This window comes from Octopus bimaculoides, chromosome 8 (assembly GCF_046866305.1).
Source record: "Octopus bimaculoides isolate indiv1 chromosome 8, ASM4686630v1, whole genome shotgun sequence".
Taxonomy (NCBI): Eukaryota; Metazoa; Mollusca; class Cephalopoda; order Octopoda; family Octopodidae; genus Octopus; species Octopus bimaculoides.
The window spans coordinates 75,923,920-75,933,919 of record NC_142935.1 but is presented as its reverse complement, the minus strand read 5'-3'; the positions used below and the strand labels follow the sequence as shown (position 1 = coordinate 75,933,919).

The following is a 10,000-nucleotide window of genomic DNA, read 5'->3' as shown; positions in this document are numbered from 1 at the left end:
AATAATAATGGGCTATTTATTAAAATGTAAAGAAAACTTGTGGCTGGAAGGTTATCAACCCCCAAGATATAAAATTATTGCTCAAGCTGCCAAAAAGACACAAACAGAGTTTAATTTCATTGAAAATAAATACATTAGTATATAACTCTATCACATAATTATATAATGCGCACACACACACACACACAGACACACACTCATTCACACATATTTTTTTACTAAAAGGATAATGAGTTAAGAGGAATAGCTTAAAGTGGCCAGTGGCTTGTATTAGAACAACAAAAATGAATAATGATATTTTAAATATGGAAATACTTGTGATGCTGAACTTAGTAGCAACTGGTATAAACACAGAACATACAAACTATATGTATGTGTGTGTGCTGTGTGTGCACATGTGTATGTGTATATATGTATGTATTTATGTATGTGCATACTCTCTTATAATACATACATACACACACACACACGGAATGACTGTTTTGACAAAACGCATCTTGTCCTAAACATTCGAAATGTGGAGTAGATAAAACAGGAGACAACTGATGAAGGGATTGTTCTTTATGTTGCCTGTCTCGTTTCTCTATTTGTTTTTTTCGTTGTTCGAAAATATGTTCATTTTCCATGTTTTTGTCTTTTCATGTTCTCATTTTTCATGTTATTCACGTTTTTTTTGACGTCCTGCACCCATATATGCATGTGTATATACATATATATGTAGGTATGTACATGTATGTAAGTATATATGCATATATATATATATTATTTATATTGTTATATGATCGAATGCCACGCATCCATTTCCAAGTAAGTTTTCTCTCTCTCTCTCTCTCTCTCTCTCTCTATATATATATATATATATATATATATATATATATATATCATCATCATTTAACGTCCATTTTCCATGCTGGCATGGGTTAGATGATTTGACTGAAAACTGGTAAGCTGGGGAGCTGTACCAGGTTCAAATCTCATTGGCATAGTTTATATAGCTGGATGCCCTTCCTAACACCAACCACTCCAATAATGTTGTGGGTACTTTTTACATGCCAGTTTCGCAACACCAGCATTGGCCACGACAATGATCTCACTTGGCTTGAAAGGTTTTTTCAAGCACGGTATACCACTAAAGGTCTTGGTCACTTGTCACTGCCTACATGAAGCCCAATGTTCAAACAGTGCTTTTTACACACCACCAGTATGGGTGCCAGTTACATGACATTGACATCAGCCATGACTACGATTTTACTTAACTTGATGGGGCTTCTTAAGCACAGCATATCACCCAACATTCAAGGGTGCTTTTTATGTACGTTACATGACACTGGCATTGGCCACAACTATGATTTCACTTGGCTTGATGGGACTTATCAAGCACAGCATATCGCCAGAGGTCTCGGTCACTTGTCATTGCCTCCATGAAGCCCAATGTTTGAAAATCATGCTTCGCCACTTTGTCCCATGCCTTCCTGGGTCTACCTCTTTCATAGGTTCCCTCCACCATTAGAGTTCAGCACTTCTTCACACAGCTGTTCTCATCCATATGCATCACATGACCATACCAGTACAGTATGGTACACCACATCTGATGACTCTTATGCCCAACTTTTTTCTTAAGATGCGTACACTCTGTCAGGCAGGCACACTGACATTACACATCCAGCGAAGCATACTAGCTTCATTTCTTTCAAACCTACGCATGTCCTCAGCAGCCAGAGCCGATGTTTCACCACCATGTAGCATGGCTGTTCACATACAAGCATCAAACAATCTACCTTTCACTATCTACATATATGCATGGCTTCCCAACTACATGTTCCGGGTTCAGTCCCACTGTGTGGCACCTTGGGCAAATGTTTTCTACTATAGCTTCAGGCTAACCAAAGCCTTGTGAGTGAATTTGGTAGACAGAAACTGAAAAAAGCCTGTCATATATGTATAGATGTGTGTGTGTGTGTGTGTGTGTGTGTGTGTGTGTGTGTGTGTGTGTGTGTGTGTGTGAGTGTGTGTGTGTGTCTCCCTGCCATTGCTTGACAACTGATGTAGGTGTGTTTATGTCCCTGTAACTTAGTGGTCCAGCCAAAGTGACTGATAGAATAAGTACTAGGCTTACAAAGAATAAGTCCTGGAGTTGATTTTTTTCAAGTAAAATGCTTTAAGGCGGTGCTCCAGCGGTACTGAAACAAGTAAAAGAATAAAAGATATATATATATATATATATATATATATATATATATATATATATATATATATATACATACATACATATAAGCTTTGTGCCATAATTTGAAACCATTAGCTGGCAGAATCGTCAGCATACTGGACAAAATGCTTAGCACCATTTAGCCCATCTTTACATTCTGAGTTCAAATTCTGCTGAGGTCTACTTTGTCTTTCATCCTTTTGGGGTTGAAAAAAATGAATATCAATTGAACACTGGGGTTGAAGTAATTAACTAGTCCCCATCCCACAAAATTTGAGGCCTTGTGCCTATAGTAGAAAGAATTATTATAATTATTATAATAAATTATATTTTATAAAAATATATAATTATTAAAAAAATGAAGATTAAAAGATCAAAATTAATGCATCAAACAATAATCATCATAAGAACAACAGCAAAACAGTAAAATAAATAGATATTACATCTCTGTAACAGAATGCAATAAAGTGCTCCCCAGTGACCTATTGTGAATAAGTGGGAAAAAAAAATAAAAACTGAGTTTTACATTACAGAAATGAATACTTGTCACAAACTTAATATATAGAGAGAGGGAGGGAGACATTCTTGATACACTTGAATTTTAACACCAAATATGTGATTGGCTGTGTGACATATTGTGGTGTGTGTGGGTGTGTATAAGTTTGTATGAGTATGTGTCTAAGATTGTGTTGTGCTTCATTCTTATCTATAACAGTTTTTTATGAAGTGAGAGAAAAAGAAAATGAAACACAAAAGAAAGTATAAACTCAAACATTATATGCAGGTATATATATTCAAATATACAAATACGTACACAAACATACATTTAAAAATACGTTGCGTGTGTGTATGTGTGTGTGTGTGTGTGTGTGTAAACAACAGTACTTGAAAACACCCATGATTAGAATACCACCAGACAGCAGGCGTAAAAGGGGCAGGCCAAAGATCACTTGGCACTGGTCATTTCAAGATGACCTAAAGATAGCCAACATTACATTGAACAGAGTAGCAATCGACTGAACTAGTCAAGTAAACTTAGAGCCCAGTGTGCTAAGCAGCATATATATATATATACAAATAAAGATATTACATACAAATATGCTAGATCTTCGGATTGTTTTAATATGCTAGACCACTGGTTCAAATTGATTAATATCAATTTCTACCCTCATAAATAAATTTTTATACAAATAAAGATATATATATATATATCATCATCACCATCAGCATCATTTAATGTCCTTGTTCCATGCTGGCTCATCATCATCATCATTATTTTTATATGTGGGTATTTATATATATGTGGGTATTTATATATATGTGTGTATTTATATATATATAAACGATCATAAATGCTACCTTCATCTCTGCTTCTTCCTTCTTTGTTATCTAATTAATTAAAGACATACCAGCGAAAACCATGAGCTTCCCAATGTTATTATATCCATTTTCTTCTCCTATATATATATTATATCTTATAAATTCATATATATATTATACATACATATATTAAAGATTATATATGTATCTTTGTTTATTCATTTATTCATTTACATATTTCAGTCATTGTACTGCAGTCATGCTGGAGCACTATCTTAAAAGATTTTAGTCGAAGAAATTGACCCCAGGACTTATTCTTTCTAAATCTAGTACTTATTCTATCAGTCTCTTTCGCCAAACTACTAAGTTATGGGATGTAAACACACCAACATCAGCTGTCAAGTTATGGTGGGGGAACAAACACAGACACAAAGACACACACACATAAATGTACATACATATATATTTATTATATACTAGCAGAGATACCCGGCGTTGCCCGTGTTACATGCAATTGAAGAATGAGATTTTTCTGTTATATTTTCTGTAAGGAACTGGAATACATATGATTCAAATTTCATCAAAATTGCACATGAAGATTCTTTCTCTCTTTATACACCCTAAAAAATTCTAATCATGAGACATGTATCCCATACTATTGATCTTTATGTGCATATTCCAAAATTTCAGTCTTCTGGAACCTGTAAAAAGGATTTTGCTCCTGAAAAATGGAGCTCATGGAGCTCTAAAATGTGGGAATGAAGGCCCCTATTGGGGGTGGGTGTGTTAATGTCAACCAGAGAAGTTGAATTGTTGGGAATGTTTTTAACTTGGGTCTTATAGTATGCCTGTATATATGTGAGAGTATAGTCTCACTTTAATAGTTTCAGTATGAAATCGAAAGTATTAAAGTGAAAGTATTTGAAATTACAATAGCGACATGTTATTGTTTCACTTTTGACAGGTAATACTGAAATAGTGGAATAGTTTCAATGTTAAAGTGAAAGTATCTGACATTAAAGTAGAGTGATGTTATTGTTTCATTTTTGACATGTAATACTGAAATAGTGGAGGAGATATGATATTGCTGTGGGCTTGAACTATGCAAGAAGTTAAGAAATTTTTTGGCTTAAGACACTACATGGACCCTAAGTAAGGCACGTGTTAATTTGGAATGAAATTGGTTGTGTAGTTCTCGAGTTTTAGGAATTCACACAGACGCACATTATCATCGTTATACATCTGATATTTATGCACACATTCCAAAATTCCAGTGTTATGGACTCTGTAAAAAGGATTTTGCTCCTGAAAACTGGAGCTCATGGAGCTGAAAAATGTGGGAGTTAAGGCCCCTATTGGGGTTGGGTGTGTTAATGTCAACCAGAGAAGTTGAATTGTTGGGAATGTTTTTAACTTGGGTGTAATATGTATTGTTTGAATTTCTTCGAAATAGGAAATATATGTATGTTCACTGGGTTTGTAAAAGAGAGTAAAGCTACAGGAAACCAAAAGACAAATGATCACGATAATCAGTCAGCTACCCTAGCCTAGTCATTACTACTCCCCAATGTAGGATTCTTCACCATACAGCTGACAGGCACATCTGTAAGATGCATTACAGATCAATAGCAATTGGAAGGGCATGACCCAATTGAAATAACAACGTGTGACGTTTGGAGTAAAGGGAAATGAAAGTGTCGCCTCTGGAGTTTGCAAATGACCACTATACCGATAGGTAACTGTGCAGAAAAAATTTACAATCAATAAATGTCTTAGAACAACCAGTCACCCATCTGGGAAGGCCTTGAAATCAATGTTACCAACTGGGGACTATGTGTGTCGCAGTGATAATAAAAAGACTCAAAGGAGGTCTGCAACGAAATAATTTTACTCAACACTTTGCAAGTGAATCAGTGGAGGCAAAGATGAGTCTCATTTACTTGACAATTTATGCACAACATTGCAGAAATCACAATGTAAGTATATCTGAAAGGATAGTCTTACACTGTTGTACCGTTGAATTACAAATAATGCTCATCTGTTATGTTTGGGTGACCCTATAGCTTCCAATGGTACAACTGTATTCGTCTTTGCTTAGGAAAAATAACTAAATTGTAGGTGTGAAGTCCCCATGAAGGGGTCTTTGTAACTTCTAAGAAGAAGAAATTTTAGAAATATTACTTTATTTGTGTGTAATTTGTATGGTTAAAATTTCATCAACATCAAAAATATATGAATTTTCATGGGGGTTATGGCCGTTATGCATAGAATATAATTTCCAAATTTCATAAAGATCCATTCAGTACTTTTGACGTAGTTTTGGATAAGAAAACAAATGACTAATGTGTGTGTTTGTGTGCATGTGTATGTGAGTGTGTATGGGTGTATATATGTATAGATATCTGTATAGATATCTGTATGCATGTATATATGTGTATATATGTGTACATATTACATGTACATCTATATATATACATCTACACATATGTATACATATACATGTATGCATATAGATCTATATCTATATATCTATACATATACGTGTACATATACATCTATATGTATACATATACATCTCTCTCTCTCTATGTATATATATATATACATCTACATCTACATATATATATATATATATATATATATATATATATATATATATATATATATACATGTATATATATATACATGTATATGTATACATTTGTGTAGATATATATATATTCATGTATGTATATATGTATGTATGCCTGTATATATGTGAGAGTATAGTTTCACTGTAGTAGATTCAGTATGAAAATGAAACCATTAAAGTGAAAGTATCTGTCATTACAGTATCGAAATGTGATTGTTTCAGTTAGTGGAATAGTTTCATTTTTAAAGTGAGTGTTTTTGTTTCACTTTTGACACGTAATACTTAAATAGTGGAGGAGATATGATGTTGCTGTGGTCTTGAACTATGCAAGATGTTACAAATTTTTTTGACTAAAACACAACCGGGACCCTAAGTAAGGCATGTGTAAAATTTGAATGAAATTGGTTGTGTAGTTCTTGAGCTTTAGGGAAGCACACAGACACACAGACATACATTCTCATTTTTATATATATACATAGGACAGGCTTCTTTCAGTTTCTATTTACCAAATCCATTCGCAAGGCTTTGGTCGGCCTGAGGCTATAGTAGAAGACACTTGCTCAAAGTGCTACGCAATGGAACTGAACCTGGAAGCATGTGGTTGGGAAGCGAGTTTCTTACCACACAGACATGCCTGTGCCTATATGTATAAATTATATTCCTTTATTCTTTTACTTGTTTCAGTTATCTGATTGTGGCTATACTGGAGCACTGCCTTTAGTTGAACAAATCAACCCTAGAACTTATTCTTTGTAAGCCTAGTACTTATTTTCTCAGTTTCTTTTGTTGAACCGCTAAGTTACGGGTACGTAAACACACCAACATCAGTTGTCAGGTGATGGTGGGGCGACAAACAGACACACATACCTATATATATATATATATATATATATGACAGGCTTCTTTCAGTTTCCATATACCAAATCCACTCACAAGGCTTTGGTTGCCCTGAGGCTATAGCAGAAGACACTTGCCTAAGGTGCCGCGCAGTGGGACTGAACCCAGAACCGTGGTTGGGAAGCAGGCTTCTTACAACACAGCCACGCCTGCACCTATATACTATATATTCTTCTCTACTCTAGGCACAAGGCCTGAAATTGATACTTAATTTATCGACCCCAAAAGAATGAAAGGCAAAGTTGACCTTGGCAAAATTTGAACTCAGAATGTAAAGACAGACAAAATACCGCTAAGCATTTCGCCCAGTGTGCTAACGATTCTGCTAGCTCACTACCTTCTATATATTATATATATATTACATACACACACATATATATTTATATATGTGTGTATGTATGTATAATATATATATATATATATATAGCTAGGAAAATACTGCCGTTCAATAAAGGTTCATCTTAGGTCAAACAAACTGACCCAGTAAGCTTTTTCAATGTGGTGATGGAAGCTTTCAACAGCTTAGATGTCCACAACCACATAGGCTGTATATACTGGACATCTTAATGGAGAGGTTCCTGTCAGTTCTTTTTGGTCTATACAGAGATGACACTTTAGTTATCTCTAGAGGTACTAGCAGGTATACTCTAGATAGGCTTAGGAAGGACCTAATTTGCACCCTTAGCTCCCTTGGACTTGGTATTACAACTGAGACCAACCTTACTATTATTAACTTTCTAGATATTACATTGGACTTGAGTACCTCTTCATACAAGCCCTACTGCAAAACAAACAAAAGGCTGTCATGCATTAATACACCCTCCTGTCACCCACCTCACGAGTTCAAGAACATAGTGAAGGGTGTCAGTAAGATTTTGAGCCTATTCTCCAGTAAAGAAATTTTCTGTCTTTTTCAGTTGTGAACCCAGCATTAAAAAATATTAGTGAGCATGCCTAAACCATACACAGAGGCTGGATGCCTATGCAGGGTTGACAATGTGTGTCCAGTAGGGAGGGTGTCAATGCAATTCTGAAGGTGTAGTGTATGAGATTGAGGAGGTGACCAGCACTGATGACGGCAGTGGCAGTGTTAGCAGCAACAGCAACAACACCAACAACACACCTGCTGATAACAACAACAGTGACAGCAATTGCAATGATGTTGGTGGTAGTTACACCAGCAGCAGCAGCAGCTATGGCAGTAATAACAGCAATGCATCTAGCAGCCTTGTTGCCAGCAACTGCAGCACCAGAACGGTGTCCAGCAATAACAGCAACAATGGTAGTGATACCAGCAGTAGCAGCAGCAGTAGCAATGGGTCTGAAAGTGACAATAGTATCAGCAGCGATAATGATGGCAACATCAGCAGCTGTAACACACCACAAGGGCACAGACATGGAAATGTTAGATCTACAGACAGCCCATTTGAACAGCATCTTAGCAATCACAGGTTCTCCTTTAGGATTCCAGAGAGGTGCAACATCACATCCCTAGCCAGCTTTAACCCTTTTGTTACTGTATTTATTTTGAGATGCTCTGTGTTTCTTTCAATTACTTTGAATATAACAAAGAATTTAGTAAAATAACTTAGTTATCATTCGGCTAGTGGTAGGAACATAAATTGTGACTAAGGTTTGGTGGAAGATTTTAATTGAAAACTTATGTAAAAAGACATTTGTACTCAGAGCCAGAGCCAGTTTCAGCCAGGGTGGTAACGAAAGGGTTAAAAGAGGAGGGTATGCCACACATAATTAAATGAAGGCTACAAGAACTAGGACCATACCTCAGTGGGAGCAAAAGACGTAAGTTTTGTTTAGTCAAAAGAGCAAGAATCCTGAAAAACTCACTTGACCCAGGGACCTTTTTAAATTCCAAAATGAGATGTTTAGCCACTGCCCTCATCAGAGGAAATTCATGTTGAAAACATTGAATTCCTCATTTACCAACTAGGGAAATGCTGCTATCATCAGCCATCTTCAGCATAACTGCAAGAGTTTTGTTCTGGAGTTTTTTTCTTTACACAGTTAACTAACCATGACATTTTCCTCCATCCAGCTATAGAGAAGTTATATGCCTCCAGCCATTTACGTTTGGTGAGTCACTTATATAGCTAAGTGTTTTATAGATGTGAAACCAATGGTCACTCTCTAACTGGCCTTAACAAACAACTTTCTAAATATATATGTATGTACATATGTATACAGATGTAATGCTTCCTTGCCTTGATGTTGTATGATATGGATGTTCCATTACAAATGAAAACAAGGAAAAAATATTTAGATTCAGGCTCAAAAATTCCCTCAGCCTAACAGGTGAAATAAGAGAACCCAGATATATAGTAGGTGCTGTCTCATTCATCTGTACAATTCATGCTAACATATCAAACTGAGGAGGATCCCACATATGAGACTTCACACACTCATTTCCATCCTTCATTGATGTAAATCTCACAAAAATTAGTTTTTTCTATGCCTGTTACAACTACAACTGGATTGAAAAGCAGTAGTAACTAATATAGTTGCAGCAACAAGAAGAAGCCACTTGTAACTAGAGCAGCAGTTCCCATAGTGTTCCTCACTCTTGTTAAATTTTCATCTTTTGATTCATTTTTGCATTTATCTTTGATACTAAATTTCTTTTTCTTTTCACAATTCAGTAAATTATTCAAATGATCTCCAGTTATGATGGTTTCAGTTGCTTTTATACTGACAGTGATTCTACTTCTGAGTGTAGATCAATATATTTTGAAACTTGAAGGTTGTATCAATCAAGAATGATGCTTGTGTTGATAGAGTACAGCTGATATGTTTACAGTTCACATTGGTTGAAAATACTTAACTCTCAAACTACCCTCTTCTCCCAGCTGTAATTATATATTACAGCATAACAGCTCACTACTATAAGTAGTTTCATTAATTTAGAGCTGTGTTCAACTCTTGTGATA

The 10,000-nt window shown here is 35.5% G+C and overlaps 1 protein-coding gene across 1 annotated transcript in view; it reads right to left on the bottom strand.

Moving 5' to 3' along the window:
* Positions 1-10,000, bottom strand: part of LOC106869066 (Krueppel-like factor 6) — a 91,784-nt gene that overhangs the window by 62,567 nt on the left and 19,217 nt on the right. The window lies entirely within an intron of this gene.